Here is a 22,627-nt window from a genome sequence, read left to right as displayed (position 1 = left end):
TAAGGAGGATGATGAATGGATGGGGGAAACAGATTGACTTGTAAATTAACTTTAGAGACAGGTATTATGTTTTAAACCCGTGATTCCCAACCTTTTTGGCACCAGGGACTGGCTTCATAGAAGACAATCCAAAATACCAAGGAGTCATATTGTGGGGTGAAATTTCCTGAGCTCCTTCAACTGCCAACTGGAAGGTAGCCCCAAAAAGCTGGAGATATTGGAGGCACTCAGGCAGCTCCTATCTAGGTTACAAGACTAACAGTATGGATGAGGCTGGAGAAGGCAGGAGGAGGAAGAGGAGAGCAGGGAGGCAGGCACAGAAAGGAGATTCTGTATTACCTTCTCCTGTTTCAGTCCTCAGAAGGTGAAGCCAGAGAGCTGGCTATTTCTGTCCACTAGGAAGCAGGATGGTACAGCCATGTCCCACTCAGAAGCCACCAATCAAACCATTCTTGCCTGAGATTAAGGCAGAGAATGGAGCGATGTCCCAGAAATTTTGGTTTTAAAATAATCAACCTGGATTATTGGGTATTTGCCCCACCTCTGTGTTTCACCTACAGATTCATGGGCCAGAATAATTCCCTAAACCTCGATCCATGCTCCTTCCCTAACTTAAGTCAAGGAATATTACGTAAGAGCATTTTTCACTTTGTATTAAAAAGTATCTTAGTGGCTTGAAAACCATAACATATTAAACAGGGATTTAGCAGGCATGGCTTCGCACACCCCGACGATGCTGGCTGGCTGGCTGGCATGGGTGTGCCCCAGGTGCCCTGCCAGGTGCTGGACGTGAAAGCCGAACGTGGCAGCTCTGCCCCGCGAGGGTTCGCAGCCCAGTGGAGGAGACAGATCATCAGGTGGGTAAATCGTCCTACTGTGCAGCCACAATGCACAGAGGACTCAGGGGACAGGGTGAAACTGCCATTCCTGGGCCCATATCTCAAGCTGACCCTTCCTGGCGGACCGGCTGTGTAGACTACACCTCCTCTCCCTGCTCACTGAAGACAAGCTAAGGAACGCAGACCTGTCTTACCCAGGTTTCCGGAGGTGCTTTTTTTAGCCCATCTCATCTTCTCCTGGTTTTGTTCAATTTTCTGCAAGCTTTCCTATCTGGCTCACTTATCTCTCTTTATCCCTCAGAACCATCTCCAGTAATTCCATTGACTGGCAGGGACGCTTCCATCAGCGCAGAGCTGAGCCGCTGCAGCGCCTCTGCCCCTCCCCTCGACAGCCCCTCTGCCCCCAGCGACCCGCTGCCTGGCTTCTCAAGTCAGTGGGGACTTTCCAGACCGTACCTTTCTTTCTGTTAGCCTTTTAATTTCTGGCTGCCAGGCTTTCTTTTCTTAATTACATTTGGAGCTGCATTTCTCACAACAAAGGCCCAGCCCAGTTTTAAGGTGAGTTAGGATTCTGCAGGGGAATCCCATCATTGCAATTTCCTCATCAAAACAGAGCTACGTTTAACCCACTGATATTAAATATGAGAACGGAAAGGAGTGGGGAGGGTGGTGCCCTGGAAAAGGCACTGCATTAGATGCTGGGGAACTGGGCCCGGGTTCTGGCCCCACAGCTTACTCTGCCATGGGATCTTAGGCAAGTCACCCAACCTGCCTGACTGACTCCAGAAGATTATGCCTCTCAGCCTTCCCCATGACCAAGTTGGCAGAATCAAATGCATTTATTGCTATAAACATACCTCATATAACCTGTAAAGCACTGTTCTGTCAAGTAAAGGCTCATGTCAACCCTAGGGACACTGGGCAGTGTGTCCTTCTGAATGAACACATAAGCTCCGTGAGAGCAGGGGTTCTTGCTCACTATCTATCCCCAGTGTTGACACATGGAAGGAAGGAAGGAAGGGAGAAAGGGAGAAAGGGAGGGAGGGAGAAAACTATGCATCCAGAGGTATGAAACGTCAGCTCCTTCCACATATTTGTGAAATGCATCACCTGCCAGGGGGAGTGAAATCACCTGAAACACCACCTATATCTTTCCTGAATTTGCATCTGTGAATTGAATCCCATTTGTGTGAGAAGTAAAAAAGCTGAATTTTCTGCTTATTGAGCAACAGCAAAAGTCCTGATCTGGTGTGACCTCGTGGAGACTGTTCATTTGCACAAGCCAATGTTACAATAGCGTATCTTACATTTTTATAGTGCTTTATGTTAATAGTTTGTCAAGCATTGTCAAGTATCTGACTTCATTCTGATCTTCAAAATATCATGTAAGTAGGTAGAGCGAATTGTTCCCATATGCCAGTGAGGACACGGGAGCTCGGAGGAGAGCAGAGGTTTACACCAAATCACAAGGCCTGGAAGTGGCAGGGCTGGGATTGGGACACAGTTCTCTTGACACCTGGGCCCTTTCAGCTGCCCATGAAGACAGGAGGATGCTCCCATTGTTGAGCTGACAGCCTCTGCAGCCACCAAAATCAATATCGTTTCCTCTTTATTTTGCTATTAATAAAATTACTGTTATCCTGAATCCCTGGAGAGGAGAGGAGAGCCTCTCCTCACAAAATAAGGGCAAAAAATCTTTTTCAAGGATACACAATTGGTAAATAAATATGATTTTAAATATTTGACTTTGTTAATAATCGATCACCTAAACAACAACGATGCACCCCTTTCTCCTATCAAGTTAGAAATAATAAAAATGTTGATAAGGATGCAGTCAAACTGGTGTTTGTGTTCAAAGCCGGAGGTCTCATGTGCTGCTATAAACTTTTAGAAGCTGTTTGGCCATACGCATCAAGAGCCGTGAAATTGTTCACACTCTGAACCAGTCATCTTACATCTGGGAATCTATCCTAAGGAGATAATATTAAATAGAGCAAGAAAAAAAAATACCTCGCTGAGGCCTGGTTGTTGAATTCTCCTTTGGATAGCAATGATTTCATAGTATCTTTTTAATAAATTTCTTCTTCGTTTAAGATAGTTCAAGTTGGTTCCTGTTACGTGGTACCAGAACCATCATTATTACAAAAGCGCACATAAAGATAGCTAATATAAATATTAATATTCTCCCCTTTTCCTTCCTTCCAAATTGACCTTTCCAGCTTCACAGCCTCGGACCCCACCCTTGCCCCCACCAATCTGGAAGCTCTGGTAAAGTCTGACGTCTCGCAGCTGACCAGAAGGGCCATGAATGCACGTCTTTAATTTTAGTGAGCATCAGAATCACCTGGAAAGCTGGTTAAAACACTGCTGGACATATACACCCCCCCTTCCACAGACGTTATGATTCAGTGGGTCCCAAGTGAGGCCGGAGAATGTGCACTTCTAACAAATTCCAGGTGATGCTGACGCTGGACACCACACTTTGAGAACCACCAGTTTAAGCTGGAGTCGGCCTCACATGACTTCTCTTCTGGCAAAATCTTTCTAGTTCCTCCCTACTTTTTGCAGCCATCTCCAATCACACCAGGCTGAACTAATTACTTGTCCCCTGTGTTTCCCTGGGGCGGGCAAAGCACCTATGACTCTGACTCATGGAAGTTAGTTGTACAATCAACGCCAGCTCCCTGCTCATTGTGAGTATCTGGAGGGCTGGCCATGGCTTCAGCATCTCTGTGCCCCTGAAGCTGGCACACAGTAGCCATACGCACACGTACGACTGAATTGCTGCTTCCCTCTCTAGGAAGTTACGGTTTCCTCCTGCTCCCACGGGATCCGTTAGCATATTGAATAGCTGTTTTTTAAAAAGCAACGATTAGCCATGATAGCAAAAGAAGAAACATGAGAAGAGCTTATTAGTTTGCCTGGCTAGTAAATATCATCTTGCTTTGTTCTCTAAACTCCCTAATGAAGATAGCAGCTCTCAGGCAAATAAATAAAACATTAGGTTGACAACACACAACACATCACAAGCACAGTCCACTAATTTGCTCATTGCTGAAGGACATTAGCCACCTTTGGGATAATCTCCATAAACACACCGCCCAGTCTCCCCTTCTCCTAGAGAAATTACATCAAACTAAAATTTTAAGCATTTTTGTATGTCTTATATGTATTTCATCTCAGTAACATTTTTTAATAGCCAAATGCCCATCTTAATCAAATGAAAGCCATTTTTCAGTAATTGTCCTAAAAGCCAATTTCTTTTCTGGAAAAACATCTTTTTGAATCACAATTGGCTGGGCTAAACAGTGTTCTCAGAATATTAATGTGAGCTCAAGCTATTAAAATGTCATGGTTAACCTTTTTAAAACCTAATTAAATTAAAATAATAATATGTGGAATGCTTTTACTGAAAGGCAAGGCTCTTTTTCAAAGGACCTGTTCCAAGTCTCAGAGCTAACACCTTGAAGCCATGGTGGGAAAGAGGTTTTGCACGCAAAGACAGCCTGGCTTTGCACCTGCTGTGATTAACTTTCAGTTGTTAGTATCCGAGTTAATTATTGGAGCATGCTGGAGGGCAGGGACAATTTACTTGCCTGATCACACCTAATAAGATATATTTGCAAATGCCAGCATCTCCTGGACTTAATCAACAAACTATCAAGACAATCAATGCTGTTAGGCCCCATGTCCTTGTGATTTTTTTTCCAAATAAAAAAGATAAAAATCCAAGGGCATAGTGCTAAGGATGTAGGCAAGCTGCTCAGAAGGCCTCTGTTAGCCAGCATCAGGCTTATCTCCCTGATGGCTAGAGCCACCAAGCAGGAGAGATGATGCACCCTAAGGCCCGATTCTATTGAGAGCAAAGTTCAAGCCAGTGACATCAGGCACAAGCAAATTAACATCTGACAACTGCAGCACTCCACTGCAACTGAGCCCTGGAAGGCTTCAAATGGGCCGTCTGCTGTATCTTGTGGATGGGAAAGGTTGTTACCCCCACAGCACTGTATTCACTTCTTTCTCACAAGGACTGAGCTTCTGTTCCTTTATTTGATAATCTGTGCTTGAATCCAGGGAATAAATTTTTAAAAGAAACTGGCTATGATATAATACAGGTTGGCAAATTCCACAAACAGCATGCCTTAGTTTCAATGCTGTTCTTTTATAGGCCTCAGTATAGTAATACTATGAGGAGGTACGACTGGGGTCATGCATGGGCACACAAAATATGGAGAATGCTACCATGACCTTTCTAGAGGGATCTCATGCCAGTAATGAAAAGGTGCAGATGACAGAGGTGGGCAGCCTGAGGGCTGCTGAAAGCTGAACTGTCTTTGATTCATAAGTCGTCCATCCTGAATAATGAAAGATGACCCCCATTCAGCATGAACACCTAGATCTCTATGGTCATTTATTCAACCATTCACTCACTGAACACATGTGTTTGTGAGTTCCCACACGCTCCTGGTTTCCCTAAATATGAACTGTGCAAACTTGAGCTCTTGGCAGTTTACACAGGGCCCATCTTGGGCAAAACCACTTTATGACAATGTTGAGGATAGTCATTGACCCCTAGCTTCTAAAAATATCAACACCCCAGAGGTGACACATGCCACTTCCATTCACATTCCCTTGGTGAGAGCCAGTCACGTGGCCACACCAACTGCCAGGCAGGCTAGAAAATGGAATCTTCACTCTATGCCTAGTTAAAATTTAAGGGTTTTGTTACCATGTGAAGGAAGGGAAAAACCAATATTAAGTGTCTGTTTTGTAAGGTATTTGCTTTTATAACAAAAGATGTAGCGTCTTAATTACATCGATGTGTCAAGAGTTTTGGGCATCTCCATCGGCCAGGAGCCAAGAGCCATGTAAGGCAGATTTCTTAACTGGGACCCAGGCCTACTTCAAGGCCACGGTTTCAGAGTTAGGTGCAGGTCTCAGACCTCTAAAGGACAAGTGAACCATGTCACCATCACCATTCATGGTAACTTGAGAAAAAAAACAGTTCTCTGGCCTGTTTTAGGCATACATGGACTTTTAAACATTTGAAAATGAAGCATGCACTGCAGAATTATCCCCGATTTATAGTTTCCTAATAGAAAATTTCTTGATGTCAAAGAGGAAAAACTTTTCTTCTACCCTCTTAGGTTCAGTGATCTGGCGTCTATGAATTAAACTGACAAAAGACAGATTGGCAAAAGAAAAGACAGTTTGTTCATGTAGGTACTCAGGAACTTGTTAATACCAAGAAAGTAGCTCAAAGAAGCAGTTAGAGCTTGGTGCTTATAAACCATCTTAATAAGGAGACAGGATTAGGATCTCCAGGGGTAATAAGTGGTGGGAAATGGCTCAGAAAAATCAGGGGAAACCAACAGAAGGTAGTGAAATGGCTAATTTTATGTGTTAACTGATTGGGTCACAGGGAACCAACCAGATACTTGGTTGAACATTATTTCTGTGTGTGTCTGTGAGGGTGTTTTTGCATGAGATTAGCATTGAATCAGTAGACTGAGTAAACAGATTGTCCTTCCCAATGTGCGTGGGCCTCACACAATCCACTGAGGGTCTGAATAGAACAAAAAGGCAGAGGAAGAGAGAATTCACTCTCCCTGCCTGACTGCTTGAGCTGAACGTTCATCTCTTGCCCTTACTAGGACTTACACCATCAACTCCCCTAGTTCTAGGCCCTCAGACTTCCCCTAGAACTTACACTGTCAGCGCTTGGTTCTCAGGCCTCGGGACTCAGCCTGGAACCACACCACCAGCTTTCCTGGGTCTCCAGCTTGCAGACAGCACATGGGACTTCTCAGCCCCCATAATCGCATAAATCAATTCCTTATAAAACCATAAGGTTTATTTCAGTAATGTGTGGTTTATGCATCCGGTGTCAACTCTTCATCTCTGGTGACAGAAGTCACTCTTTCCCCTGGTATAGGAAGCCTCCCTTAAAACAGGATTTATGACAGAATTCTTTCGAAAGGCTCAAACGCCTTCATCTCAAAATAATCTCTATGCCATGGTGGCATATTCTGGTCCCTTCATTGGTCATAGCCAAATTTTATGGACTCAATTATTTTGAAAGAAAGTAGTAATGAAAAAAGGAAAGACAGGAAGAACAGAAGGAAGAAAGGAAGGCACTGGCTATGATAAAACATTTTTTTCAAGTGAAGCATGAATTGTAGAAAAAAATAATTACATTAACATCCCCAAAACTCAATGCATTGTTTTTAACAAAACAATGTGTGGGAAAAGCCTTAAGTTAAATTCCAAATTCAGTGGATAAGATTTCATATTCACTGTGAGCCATTGCCTGCCTGTTGTGTGCTTGCCCTGAACATATTTCACAGCCTTAGCTCATTTGCCCTAATTTTTGCTTGATATTATAAAAGTCCCCCAAAACTTGAAAAAGCGTTGAAGAAAAACTTGGAGAAGAAAGTAAAGCCAGGGAAAAAGCCATGGCCCTGCAAGAGAGGATTTTACCACACACAAAGCAATTGCTTGTCAACAACCACACTAATAGTTTGAGATCAGGAAAGGATGCTGAAGCATTTTACATTCAAATAGCAGAATCTTTTAGTTACATACAGGCATTTTACTATGTTTCAGTTATGTTTTAGGAAATTGGTTAGGGACTTGGGGTTGATGTGTCACACATTGTAATTTTTTCCATTTAAAATAAGAGGAACTAGGCTATAGTTTGCATTTTTGTGCAGAATATCTGATTTTAGGTGTAGATTACTGATGTTAAGTGGGAGTTCCCTGTGTTTCAGAAACTGGTTAGGAAATGATACAAAGTAGCTCTTTGCTTACTCAATATCATTCAGCAAACATCCCCGAGTACCACAGGGAGCCAGGAATCGTGCTGACTTGCTGTGACTACACCAAGGAAACGCCAGCATCCCTGGCCACAAGCTCTGGTCTAGGGGATGGGACAGAGAGAGTGACAGCTGTGGAAGGGGTCAGCAGGTGGGGAGAACCCTAATCCAGCTGCAGGAGCAGAGGAGAGATGAGTAAGAGTTACAACGTGAAAGAGGGGGAACGAGTGCGCCAGGCAGAGGAAACAACCTGTGCAAAAGACAGACTGCAGACCCAGAGGAAGACAGCTGGATCCACTGCATGGCTGAGCCCAGAGGACGAGCAGCGCAGGTCCTCCCACTTGTAACATCCTCACCGGACCTCAGCAAAGAGGCTGCAAGGTCCAGCTCCTCTGCCCAGCCTCTGCCTACATGCTCCTGACACCCGTCTTCTTAAGCAACTTCAGGGACAAAACTGCGAATGGGCTCTAGGTCTCGGTTTCCTCACCTATAAAATGGAATAATAAAGTTTTATCGTATAAAGTTATTTTGAGTATTGAATGAGTTAATATATGTAAAATGCTTTTTGTCAGTGCCTAGGGCATTTTCAGTGTTATATATTAACAATTATTATTAGCTAAAGGCCCTGTAAATATATAACAGTGAAGCTAGAGGTCTCTGTGATCAGGCTAGGGATTTATCAAGACCCAGGTTTTCTGCTTCCCCCCACCTTCTCTCTCCTCTTCCAGATAAGCCAAATGCATATTTTTGGACCACCCATTGGTACAGTGAAACTGCATCCTACATCGGTTTATTATCTTTTTAATTAAAAAGTACTCCATTGTTAAAAACTGCTAACAATCATCTGAGCCTTCAGCAAGTTATAATCTTTTTGCTGGCAGAGGGTCTTGCCTCAATGTTGTTGGCTGCTGACTGATTAGGGTGGTGGTTGCTGAGGGCTGGGGTGGCTGTGGCAATTTCTCAAGGCAACAGTGAAATTTGCTGCATAGGTTGACTCTTCCTTTCACAAAAGATTTCTCTGTAGCACATGATGCCGTTTGATGGAATTTTACTTACAGTAGACCTGCTTTCAAAATTAGTCAATCTTCTCAAACCCTGCCATTGTTTCATCAACTAAGTTTATATAGCATTATAAATCTTTTGTTGTCATTTCAACAACGTTCGTGGCATCTTCACCACAAGTAGTTTCCATCTCAAGAAACCACTTTCTTGGCTCGTCCATAAGAAGCAACTCTTTATCCATTCAAGTTTTATCGTGAGATTGCAGCAATTCAGTCACATCTTCAGGCTCCACTTCTAATTCTGTTCTCTTGCTATTTCCACCACATCTGCACTTACTTCTACTTCTTAAGTCTTGAACTCCTCATTGGAATCCACTTCTTCCAAACTCCTGTTTGCTAATGTTGACATTTTGACCTCCTCCCATGAATCACAATTATTTTTTAAATTAACACATGATAATTGCACATATTTATGGGACACATAGTGATGTTTTGATATGTATAATGTATAGTGATCAGACCAGCGTAATAAGTGTACCCATCATCTCAAACATTTATCATTTCTTGGTGTTGGGAACAGTCAATATCCTCCTATTGATAGCTATTTGAAACTATGCATTATTGTTAACTATAGTCATCCTATAGTGCTATAGAACACTAAAACTTATGCCTCATATCTAGCTATAATTTTGTCTTCTTCAACAAATTGCTCCCTGTCCCCCTTCTCTTCCCCCATGGATTTAACGTAAGCAAATCCAGGAATGCCCAGCTTGCTGGATGAGACAGAGACAAATAATTCAGATACTGCTCGTCCTACCCACCTCTTCTCAGAGAGCACATGCCCCAGATCGAGCAGAGAGGAGAGGGAGCACTGGCACTCCCCTCCGATGGCTCGGCTCTCCCCACCTGTCCCTGGTCTGAGCAGCTTGAAGCATACTTTGTTAAGGGATTTTCAAGCCTAATATTGATTACACACAATTTTCACCCTTCAAGCTGACTTTAAAACCCAACCCTTGCTAAAAAGACGACGTCCCAGCACTACTGTCAGTTTAGGACTGAGTAAATTCTAATCAAATTAGAAACCTTGAAGGCTCTTTGAGAGCTGGGCTTTACTTTGAACAGTTTAAATCACCCTTAAGCTTAGCCTGAGGAATAGGATTAAAACCTCCCAGATGTAGTAAAAAAAGAAAGAAGGGGCTATGATTTACTACTACCTGAGCCACCGCCTTATCCTCCCCCACCCACCTTCCCAAGGCAAAATCTGCTTCCTTTCTGCCTACAGTAGAGCTAAAGAGAGATCACCAGTCCTGAGCCTCAACACTGGAAGCTCCAGCAGGACAGGCACAGAACTCTAGAGCTTGAAAAATAGATGCTCACAGCTCCTAAGCCCACAAAAGCCCACTCCTCTCTCAAAGCTCAGGCAGGTACATTCTCCCTGCTGGGTTTAATTTCAAAATCCAGTGCAATCACTGAAAAACGAGGGCGATTTGCTCTTTCAGCTATGCACAATTTTCATCAGCAGTCTCCAGTGGCTACAATCTCAGGGAGCCTTTTACCACCTTTTCCTCCTCCTCCCTAGATGGACACATACGTATTCTGGAGAAATGGTTTTTCTAACTGCCCGCAGAGGTCTACTTGTGTTTTGAGGCATTGTCTCAGCACCAAGTCCGGTAGACAGAATTCTCTTTCCTGAGTCAAACACTTACAGAGAGCCGTGATCTCAGATTTCAATTCGCTTCTGTCTTCCTTGTTACTCCTGAAATCTGATCATCCCTTTTGACTTTCTACCACAATTATATATTGAAAGATAAACATGGTAACGCAACAGTAAGCAGGGACATGTGTAACTGATTCTCTGCAAGGGGTAAAAAGAGAGTGTAATTACAGCTGAAAGGCAATGTCTTTTGGGAGGAAAGAAAAAAACAGGGGAAATATTCTTTATAAAATGCTGTCTTTATTTTTGGCTTGGTACTCACCTCTCACTTTCTAACACACGGACAAAGCATGTACTCATGTACACACAAACATACTCATATATGCACATGCACACACACACACACATACAATCTTTTAAAGATCGTTGGTCTTTGATTTCATTCTTTTCAGCAAATGAACAATTAGCCTCAATAGTCAAATAAACATCAGAAGAGCAGGGCTTTTTTTTCCTTCCTCTGCTGCTACTAAACACAGGAACAGAGATGAGCAAAACAGCGTGAAACCTGAACCAGCTCACGCACAAGGACTCAAGAGAATCGGATCTTCCAAATGGAAGCTCCAGTTCGCTGCAGTGTTCTCAGAATCTCATTGCTTAAATTGTGATTCCAAAGAGGAAATCCCCTATGGCCCAGCAGGCACATACAATCAATTTTCCACATTATTTATGTAAAAATCTGTCCTGTTGAATATTCTGGACATAGTAGTAACAGTTTCAAAATGAGATTTGCCAAACACCCCCTTGTCCCCACACAGTCAGAATCAGAACATCCCTATCAGTCCTCTCAATTTATTCTTCATCAGAAGCCAGTGGGGAAGGGACTCAGCTGAGATCCCAAGCCGCACAAAGGCACTAACCTAACCCCATCCAAAGGAAAATGAGAGTAGAGTTTGAACCAGAGATTCAAATTAGTGAGCAAACTCAGAGACTCTGGGGACTTTAGTGAGGCAAGGCACCAATAACTTAGAGAGGCGGGTCTAATGGCCACGCCGTAGGGCCAGGCAGAGAGAGGCAAAGGCTCTCAGGCCATATTACCTGCCCATGGAGTGTGTGTGTTAAGCACAGTGAAGTGCACAGATGGTCCCCGACTTAACAATGGTTCGATTTAGGATTTTTCAACTTTACACTGGTGAGAAAGTGATATGCATTCAATAGAAACCATACTTCCTATACCCATGCAACCATTCTGTTTTTCACTTTCAATATTCTATGAATTACATGAAATATTCAACATTTTATTATAAAATAGGCTTTGAGTTAGATGATTTTGCCCAGCTGTAAGTTAATGTAAATGTTCTGAGCGTGTATAAGGAAGGCTAGGCTAAGCTGTCGTGTTCTGTAGGTTAGGTATATCAAATGCATTTTGGACTTAAGACATTTTCAGCTTACGATGGGTTCACCAGGATGTAACCCCATTGTAAGCTGAGGTGCATCTGTACACGTGAGTCTTGCTTCAGAAAGCAGGAGGGCAACAAGGCTTTATTTTACATGAATTCTACCTGTACTGGCCAAACCCACCATTCCAATTTCTTGCAGGCTCCTGAAAGGGGCTCTGATTAGCATAAAATGAGGCATCAGCCACACACACTATGACCTTCCCTGGAATACTGCTCACCTAGCTTCCCCTCCAACACTGCAGGAGTGGGGAGTGGACTCATTGGCATCATTTAAAAACTGTCTCCTTGCTCTTGTGTTCACTTGCCCCTTTCCTCTCTTCCCCAAAGAGATGATTGGGTTGGGCTTGTCTTCTGCTCGGGAGGGACCTTTGGAAGCTGAGAGGGCTCAGGGGGAAGCCTGGGGGAAAGGAGCAAAGAGCTCACTGGTAGAGACTTGCTCTGGCTGAGTCTTTGGGAAAAGAGGGGAAAGCAAGTTGCTTAGGCTTCTACATACCAGCCCAGCTCCCGAAGGCAGCAGAGGAGGTAAGATTTCAGCAGAGGACCCACCCAGGAGAATGCAGTTGGCTAGAATGATCTCAGTGCCTGTGACAGGCAGGAAGACATGCAAATGAAGCCTGCCCGAGTCAGGAAACCCCAAACACTAATGGAGCCCCAGAACCCAGGAAGCCCCTAACATACAGCAGCTGTCTGTGGTTTAGGATACTCAGAAATGGACAGGATGGCACCACACTCAGGTGAGCAGAGTGCTACCCGGAGTCAAGGTCCCCAATTCTCCTTTGAGCTTCACCTCTGACTGCTTCTCCTATCACAAACCTGGCATTGTGGCGGGTGGGGGAAAAAGGATTGCGAGCCTATGTACAAGGCCCTGCAGGTGACACAAAAGCTAACAAGACAAAATTGTGCCCTCAAAGCCCAGGTAGTGAACGGAGAGTCTGGGTTTGTGAAGCCATCCTGATCTTGCTTCTGTCATGTACTATTTGTGTAGCCTTAGCCAATTCACTTTGCGTCTCTGACCATACTTTTACTTGTTTGTAAAATGGGATTAAAAATACCACTGAGTGTTTCTGAAAGGATTAGAGATAACATATATGAAGCACTTCTGCCTGGGGCATGGTAGACCTTGATAAATGGTATCTCAGCATCATTTTCTGTGAGAACCTCAGACTTGTTAGCAGCTAACAGTGGAGCAAGGGAATACCAAACATGTGGGGCTGGAACCAGAGCAAAATGGGCTTAATGCTGTTAGGCCAAGGAGAGAGTAAAAAGCAAATGCATCAGAGAGGAGTTGACTCAAGCTACTTTCCGAAACACTATCACTAGCCCACCTTTGAGGATAAACAGAGACAGGCAATGACACCCACCCAGGGCCATGGAGACCCTGAGCATATGACCCATGCAGTCACACAGAGCCTCACACTTAGAAGAGTTAGCCATCAGTTTAATGATCTGTCATCATCTTGAAATTCTTAATAATTTTTGAGCAAGGGACCCAGCATTTTCATTTTTAACTTGGCCCCACAAAATTATGTAGCCAGCCCTGTTCCCACTCACGGAGACTGATGGGGCTTTGTTCATTAACTGCTTCCTCTGAGGCAGCCCACCCCCTTTTCCAAGACCTCCTGAGGTGGTCAGACCCAGACATCCCTCTGATATCCCTGTTTGTGGGCACAGAGTGAGCTAGGTTTTCCTTTCCAACTCCTAGACATCCCAATCCACATGACCTGCCCAGCTTCTCTGCAAGAAATTGACTGGGTAATAAAATTGCGCCAGCTTATCACTCTCAATATCCAAGGGATTTTCTAGATACAAGATCATGATATGATACGATCTTATATCTAGAAAACCCTAAAGATTCCACCGAAAGACTCCTAGAATTCACAAATAAATTCAGCAAAGTCTCAGGTTACAAAATCAATGTACACACATCAGTAGCATTTCTGCATACTAATAACAGACAAGCAAAGAGTCAAATCAAGCCATTCACAATAGCTACAAAGAAAATAAAATACCTAGGAATATACTTAACAAAGGAGGTTCAAGATCTCTACAAGGAGAACCACAAAACACTGATGAAAGGAATCACAGATGACACAAACAAATGGAAAAAATATCCCCTGCTCATGGATTGGTAGAAGTAATTAACAGATTCAATGCAATCCCCACCAAAATACCAGTGTCGTATTATACAGATCTAGAAAAAAATAATCCTAAACTTTATTTAGAACCAAAAAAGAACCTGAATAGCCAAAGCAACCCAAAGTAAAAAGAACAAATCTGGAAACATCACATTATCTGACTTCAAATGATACTACAAGGCTATAGTAACCAAAAGAGCATGGTACCAGTATAAAAGTAGAGCCATAGACCAATGGAACAGAGTAGAGAACCCAGAAATAAAATCTATCTACAACCACCTGATCTTCGACAAAGCGGTCAACAACATACACTAGTGAAAGGATGCCCTATTCAATAAATGGTGCTGGGAAAACTGGATAGCTACATGCAGAAGAATAAAACAAGATCCTTCTCTCACCATATACAAAAATTAATTCAACATGGATAAAAGACTTAGATGTAAGGCATGAAACCATAAAGATTATAGAATATAGAAAAAAACTCTTTTAGACATCGGCCTAGACAAACAACTGATGACTAAGATCTCAAAAGCAAATGTAGCAACAAAAATAAATGGGACTTGATTAAATTTAAAAGCTTCTGCACAGCAAAAGAAATAATCAACAGAGTTAATAGACAACCTACAGAACAGGAGAAAATAGTCACAAACTATACATTTGACAAAGGACTGATATCCAGAATCTACAAAGAACTCAGATCAGCAAGAAAAAAACAAACTACCCCATCAAAAAGTAGACAAATGACATTAACAGAAGTTTTTCCAAAGAAGACAGACAAATGGCCAACAAACATGAAAAAATGCTCATCATTACCATCAGGGAAATGCAAACTATTAATAAAACCACAATGAGATACCACTTTACCCCTATCAGAATGGCCATTACTAAAAAGCAAAAAAAACAACAGATGCTGGCATGGACACAGAGAGAAAGGAATGCTTATACACTGTTGGTGGGCCGGGAGATTAGAATAACCTCTATGGAAAACGGTATGGAGATTCCTCAAAGAAATAAATCTAGACTTACCATTCAATCCAGCAATCCCACTGCTCGGTATCTACTCAAGGGAAATGATGTCATTTAATCAAAAAGACACCTGTACTAGAATGTTTATTGCAGCACAATTCACAATTGCAAAGATATGGAATCAACCTAAGTGCCCTTCAATTCATTAGTGGATAAAGAAAACGTGGTGTGGGTATGTATATATATACACACACACACATATACACACACATGCCATGGAGTACTATTCAGCCATAAAAAGGAATGAAATAAAGTCATTTGCAGCAATGTGGAGTGAACTGGAGACCATTATCCTAAGTGAAGTATCTCAGGAATGGCAAAACCAAACACCTTATGTTGTCACTAATAAGTGAAAGCTAATAGATGTGTACACATGGGCACCAAGTGATGTAAAGGACATGGGAAACCAAGAAGAGGGGAGGACAGGAGGGTGGACGTAGGATAAAACCCTACCTATTTGGTACAATGAACACTATCCTGGTGACGGGCACACTGAAAGCCCTGATTTAAGCATTATACAAGACATAATAAGACATGTAACAAAAACACTTGTACCCCCTTAATATTTTTAAGTAAATACATACATACGTACTAAAGGAATATATCCAAGGGAATGTTTCCCTCCCTGAAAATCATTTCCAGAATTCTACCTGGCAAAGGCTATTTCTGCTGTCAGCCCAGTGCACTTTTCATTCAACAAACATTTACTGCGCACCTACTAGGTACCAGAACTCAGTCGGGTAGGGCTGACCCTTCTCTTCCTGCCCGCAGGCAAATCCCACCTGGAAATGACAGGTGCTTGGCTAAAGGAACCAAAGCTAAGGGGACAATGTCCCCTCAGGGCAATTTGACCTGGGAAACTTTTACCTGAAAGGTGGAGCAAATTCTGGAAATAGGGATAAGAACGTGGAGGTAGGGCTGTGTACCTGCTGGCTCCAGCAGCTGGCGGGAGGCAGCCGAGAGGCTGGCACGGTCCCTGCTCACTATTAATAGGTCCCCTGGCTGCTCTGAGTTTCATTACTGCGGGCTGTTCTGCATCCATGTGCAGCGCCCTCTGGGACCTCAGCACCGTGACATGCGGTGGGGACGGAATAGCTGCCACCTTCAGCCCGGACTCACTTCCCTGACGGAAAGGGTTTGGGGTGGCCCAAGAACCCTGGGCCTTTGCAGGCACAGAAGCAGCTAAGGTTTGACGCTCTCTCGAAGAAAGTGGCTTGCAGAGGGTGCGGACGACGGGCAGAGGGCTCAGCGGGCGAGATGCAGGTTCCTGCGGCCTGACCTCTCTTCTGTTCCTGAGCCCTGCCCCTCCGTGAGCAGCCAGAGAGTGGAAGGAGAAGGTCCCAGACGTTGATCAATAGGGTGTGCCAAGAAAATATTCCCCAATTCTTCAGAATCAGTGAACTGTGAGCCATAAGCAGCGAGTGTAAAAATAGCTCCATCCATCTCGGGAGGAAGGGAGACCAGAAACAGGGAGGGAAGGGCCTAACCCTTCCAAATAAGCTCTAAGCCAGGGGTTCTCGGCATTTTTAAAAATCCATACCCCTTTGTGATAAATATTAAAATCTCACTCTTTTAGAGTTGTATGAATTTTAGGTAAATTAAGTATATTGACTTCAATTCAATAAAAGATGTAATGATAATCTAATAAGCACATGCTTTGGGAACTAAGCTTGCTGCTTCTGTGTCCCCCAGTCTTCCTCTCCTCATTCTACCCCACTGCCTGAGATTCCCATGTCCCCTTCAGTGGGATGCTCCCTTTTGCCCCCTCACTGAAATTTTTCATTATAAACTTACTTTAGATAGTGATCTACTTGAGGCTCTGCTTTAATCTTCCTGAATCTTTTTTTTTTATCTTTTATTGATACATAATAATTGTACAACATGTTCATGGAGTACATGTTATATTTTGATACAAGCATATAACATATAATGATCAAATCAGGGTAATTGGGACATGATTCACCTGAAACATTTTTCATTGCTTTATGTTGGGAACATTTGAAAACTTCTAGCTATTCTGAAATACAATAAATTATTGTTAACTATAGTTGCCCTATTGCACTATTGAATACTAGAATTTTTCCTTCTATTTAACAGAATTACCCTTTCCCACCACCCTTACCGATCTCTAGTAGCCACCATTCTATTCACTACCTCCTTGAGATCAATTTTTTTTAGGTCCCATATGTGAGTGTGAAAATGCAATATTTGTCTTTCTGCACCTGGTTTATTTCACTTAAAATAATGTCCTCCAGATCCACTTCCTGGATCTTCTTAAATCGTCTTTGGGTCTCTGGCTACCCACAGATGTGTGGGGCTCAGGAAGAGAAGACAGGTCAGTCAGCAGGAACCTGCGTCTCAAAGGCCCGTTCTCCATTCCTGGTCCATGGCCTGCCATATGGTTAGTGCTCAGTACAGCTGATAAATGGTTGGATGTGTGTGTGGGTGGGTGGATGGATGGATGGATGGAGGTCAAGGATGCCAGATCATTATCTACTCTTCTGTAGGGCCAAAATTAATTATATGCTGTGAGCCTGGGCCTCGGGGAGCCACTGTCCTGGAGAAAATGAGAAGCATGGACCATTCTGGGGAGTAGGCAGATCTCTGAAGAGGACAGGCAGTCTTTTCTGACTTAGTTCTTCCATACCTCTGGGGAACAACCAGCTGCCCAGGCCAGAGTATACACCCCTGGGCAAAGTCCCCACCTTTGGGCAGCCACAAATAGTCACTAGGCATAGGACATGCCAGACTGTGCCAGAAAATCATTCAGCAAGACTCAGAAAACTCCTACCCACCACAGGCAGTGCTACAATCTTCTTGGCCTGCAGAGAGAAGGAGCCAGGTCACAGCTCACACGGACAAATCAGAAAACATCCAGAGAAGCACAGAGGAGCCTAAAGTTCTGTGATGAACAGTGGAATGAACTGAGGATATTTAGCCTGAAAAAGAAAACGCTTGATAAGGGGGAAGAGTAAGGTGGTAGCTAAATAATAGCTCTCTTTGGAAATCTGGAAGACAGTATGTTGAAAGTCAGTGTAAATGATTAGATCTAGAAGAAAACTATGGCCAAGGGGTGGCTGTTTAATGCCACGCAAGGAAGCAGGCTCTAACAATTAAAGCTGGCCCACAGCTGGGCTTTCAAAGCTATTACTAAGAGGTATGTAAATTTCCTGTCAATGGAAGAATTGAAGCAGAAGCTGCATGATCATCCGTGAGAGAATCGTACGGTGAGAGGGAGGTGAAGCTAGATGATTCCAGGTCTTTTCTAGGATTCATTTGTTTAAATGAGGCACCCACACCATCCTCACCCCACCCAGCCCCACAGAGACTCTGCAACCAAGCTTTAATTCAAGGCTTTGACTCCCAACTCAATTCCCTACTTAGACGTTGTGGATCTTTAAACTCCTAGGTTTATTAATGGAAAATTCTGCTATCTTCCCCAGGGATGAGCAGATCTGAATGGGAGCCCGCCTGCTTCTCCCTTAAAGGCACAAAGTCACTCAGGGTTGGTGGAAACCTTCACTTACAAAGGTCTCCTCAAACTCAGTCTCTGTTTTTCTCTCCTCTCTCCACACTCGCACACACCAGAGTGGTTCCCAGTAAGTTCACTGGAAATGTCCTCCCTTGGGACCCAGTGCTCTAACTCCATCCTGGTAGAACAATTAAGTGTCCTTTCAGCTCAGCTCTGGAAGACAACTCAAAACAGTGTCCCCGCCCACCGGATTAGTAAACCTGCCGAGCCCTTTCAAGGAAGTGGTCCACAGCCCTTTAGTTAGCGTCACCGGGGGCGTGCTGAGGACTACCCAGCCCCCTCCGCCACCAACCCGGCAGCATACCCGTCACCTCCCCTCTACCTCCCATGCTGTGCTCTGAGCAGGGCACAGACCCAGGGCGTCCGTGCCCGCTGCGGCCACAACCCAACTGAGTACTGCAGCACTGAACCCCACACCTTCTCCTCAGGTGTCTTGGTTTTGTGCTGGTATAACAAAATACCTGGGCCTGGGTAATTTATAAACAACAGAAATTTTTATTTCTTACAGTTCTGAAGGCCAGGAAGTCCAAGATCAAGGTGCCAGATCCTGAGGGCCCTATGTCTCTGCTTCCCAGATGGTGGCTTGTTGCTGTGTCCTTGGGAGGGAAGGACCGCTGCAGCCTCACCAGCAGGAGGTGGAAGGGCAAGAAAGCCCAGTGCTGCATGAAGCCTCTTTTATAGGCCCTTAATCCCATTTCTAAAGAAGGTGCTCTCGTGGCCTCATCACCCCTTAAAGGCCCCACCTGTTAATACTGTCACATTGGCCATTGAGTTGCAACACCTGAAATTTGGAGGCAATATATTCAAACCATAGCATCAGGTATTTAAGGAACTTGGCAACAACCTAAAGTTTTTAAATTTCTCCTTACACACCCACTCTACCCACACTGGACACCAAAAGTGCATGTAAATAAGGTCCCAGGAACTGTCCAGAGGGTCCCAAAGTCCACTTTCAAACTGAACCCTGAAATTGACTCTGGGTCACCAACATCATCAAAGTTGAGGGTGGGTGGCCTGGCCAAGTGCACCAAACCTGGCAGGTGCACAGTAAGGAGTTACGGTGGCGACGGCTGCAATGCTAAGGAACTCTGAGCCCAGATCTGGGAGGTAGGAGAAACTGACTCTTTGGGCCCCATTTCTTCATCCATCAATGAGGAGGTTGGTCTTGGTGACTTCTGGGGCTTTACCATGTCTAAAATGACACAATTCTATGATGGAAAGAGCCATTTTTCTCCTCAACCCCTTCTGTTTCAGATCAGGAACTCTGAATCCTGTAGTGTAAACTGATTTGGCCAAGCTCACAGTGGTCTTTAACCTCCTGGTCCTAACTCCATTGAACCATTCCAGATTGCCTCTCCTGGACCCTGGGAGCTTTATGGCCTTGGGCTTTAGGAAAATGAAATGAAGAGGATACACAGCACACAACAGAAGGAGCCCAGAGTCCACACCATGGTTCCCTTTGGCATAAGGCAAGGCTGTTAGCATGAGTAGATGCCAATTCTTCACAATCCTTCCTTCTCCCACCAACCGCTGGAGCTCAAAGTGCGGCCCAAGGCAGAATGAGCTCCCTAGGAGGTCTCTGCTTCGGACTGTGCTCAGATCTGGAGGAACAGTCACCAGAGAACTACTTACTTCTGAATTCAATGTTGCTATAACCCCCAGCTAGGTATTAATATGTGTGTTTGGGGGGAACATTGTGAGCTGACTTGGAGCCCTATTGGAGGTGTGGCAAGCTCTTTTTAAGCAACTCTCACAGAGCCCTTTGGAAATAACTACCATCGCCCACAGATGGCTAAAATCCCTCAGCCACATGAGTGCCTGGTTATGCTAACAAGGTGAAGTCGGTAGAAGAGAAAGCAGTCAGATCTTGAGTTCCACAACTGCCTGTTCAGTAGTTTAGTTTAATAAGGTTTCCTAAGTGAAAGTAACTTATGACTACTTGACAATGGTCATGTGATAAAGTTTTGGCAAATGTTGTTAACTTTAAAGGGCAGAAAAGGGAGACATTGGATGGTTAGAACAGTTACTCTGGAGGAATTATGTTATGAGAGATCCAATTTGGGAGATTGTTTCTTTTGCAGGGTTGTTTGTGCTATCAACTTCAATGATTTAATTCATCTTCAGTTTTTCCATGACCCAAGCCAAGACTGAAAATAATACAATCATGTGCAACTAACATTTTTTAGATACAAATAAGTTGGAACACAGCCTGCCTATTGCTCTAAATGACTTACACATTGCTGTACGTGAAGAACACCATGTGAGACTTCCAAATATCTGCCTAGGTGTTGACAAGTACCAAGTCAGGCTGATATAAGTGACTGGATAGGTCCACATTTCAGGAATTTGGCACCCTGAAATGTCTACATGGTTCAGCAAGTCATGAACTTTGTGTGCACATAATATAGCAAGCCAATAAATCACTCCTGGAAACTCTTCCAAATCCTATTGCCAGGGGCAACCAAAGGAAGTATTGAGATCTGATTGGCTAAGACACCCTTAGCTTATGTCAATTGTGTAGTAAGCTACCTAGAAACATGGTTTTGCCAATACTATCACTAGTTTTCTCCTAAGCTTTGTCTAAAATAGAAGTGAGACAATGCACAGCAAAAGAACCCAGGAATATTAGAGTAGAAGGGGACTGCAGAGCTCATCAACCCAGCCTCCTACTTCACTTCCCAAAGACAGAAACTGAGTCACTGTTTTAGGTCACATTTCCCTCAGAGCAGAGCCTGAGACAGGGATTCAGGTCCACATGATTTATTGAGTGAGTACTCTTCAGGAAAAACCTATGAGGGAATAAGATAAACAGTATAGGAAAAAGGAAAGTGCTGGGCAAGGATGTGACCTCAGGAAAGTCTAGTTTTGGCTTGAAGGGCTCTGGCTGTAGGTGCTCCCTGCAGTGGTGGGCGCTGCTGTCCTGTCAGCAGTGGATGGTTCACCAGAGAAAGGAACAGCTGTGAGTTGTTAGCAGTCAATGCTGAGGAAGGAAATAGCAGAGGATGTAAACAGGTGGAAAACCATATCACGCTCATGCGTCGGCAGAATCAACATTGTCTATGCTACCCAAAGCGTACCAATTTTTACAAAGAGCCATGAACTCCTCCTACTGGGATGGAGTTTTATAAGCCAGACCAAGGGTTTGGAAACCTGGGGAAAACATTTGTCTACCAGAGTAGGAAAGATATTGGGCCATGAACACAGTTGCAGGGGAAACTCAGCAGTCAGAAGATAGCATCCAGAGAAGCAAGGGGCTGACAAAAGACAGTGAACGTGGGAATTACAGCCAAGGGTAAAGAGTGAGGGGTCCAACCAGGTGGTAGAGTTCTCCCCAGGGAGATGGGAACAGACTGCATGGTGATTTGGGACAGGCATAGGGAAGTCAAAAGCAGGAATCATGATATGGGACACAATGCCAGTCCCAGGGAGACTTGGCAGGTGCACATTCCTGTCCTGGTGGGAGGGGGCCCAGGGAGAGACAGAATGGCAAAAGGAAGGAAAGCCTTGGCAGAAGCACCAGGTCCCCACAAGATGAGCAGCAGGGTGGCCTTCTTGGTGAGGGTTTCTTTTATCCCTTCTCAAGTTTTGCAGGCATTAGAAAACTCTGGGTAAGAGTTTGTATCTGAATCTCTAGGGGGTCAAAGCAGCTCCTCTTGTTATACGAGCCTGTGTTTGCTGAGTATGCAAACACTCAGCAAGTATGGATCTTAAAACACTATCAAAAGGAGCAAAGCTCCTATAGGGAAAATGCACTATTAATCTTAAAAGTTCCTTTCTTTTTTTTTATAGCTCCTCTTCTCCAATAAAACATGACATTGTGGTTTTGTTTATTTTAGCATATTACAGTTTCAATAAAGCCCCAAATCCTTACATCAAATATATTCTTCAATGTCAGAAGGGCATGCAAAGATGTGTTTCCTAATGAAAGATTTATCTTTTATCTGACAGTGATGATTTAGCCGGTGCTGATCTCTTCATCCTCTTTTCCACGGGAGAAAAAAAAGTTGAACAAAATTACCTTTCTTGGAATAATAGCCCCTTTAAAAACCTGACTACTTTGTCATTACTTCTGTAATCTCCCTTGGAGATCATGGGCTATTCATTTTCTCCCTGACTCCAATTTGCCTTTTGATATTTTTCTTTGGTCTGTTCAAACAGTCCCCCAATT

This window comes from Lemur catta, chromosome 12 (assembly GCF_020740605.2).
Source record: "Lemur catta isolate mLemCat1 chromosome 12, mLemCat1.pri, whole genome shotgun sequence".
Taxonomy (NCBI): Eukaryota; Metazoa; Chordata; class Mammalia; order Primates; family Lemuridae; genus Lemur; species Lemur catta.
This window is presented reverse-complemented; position numbering follows the sequence as displayed.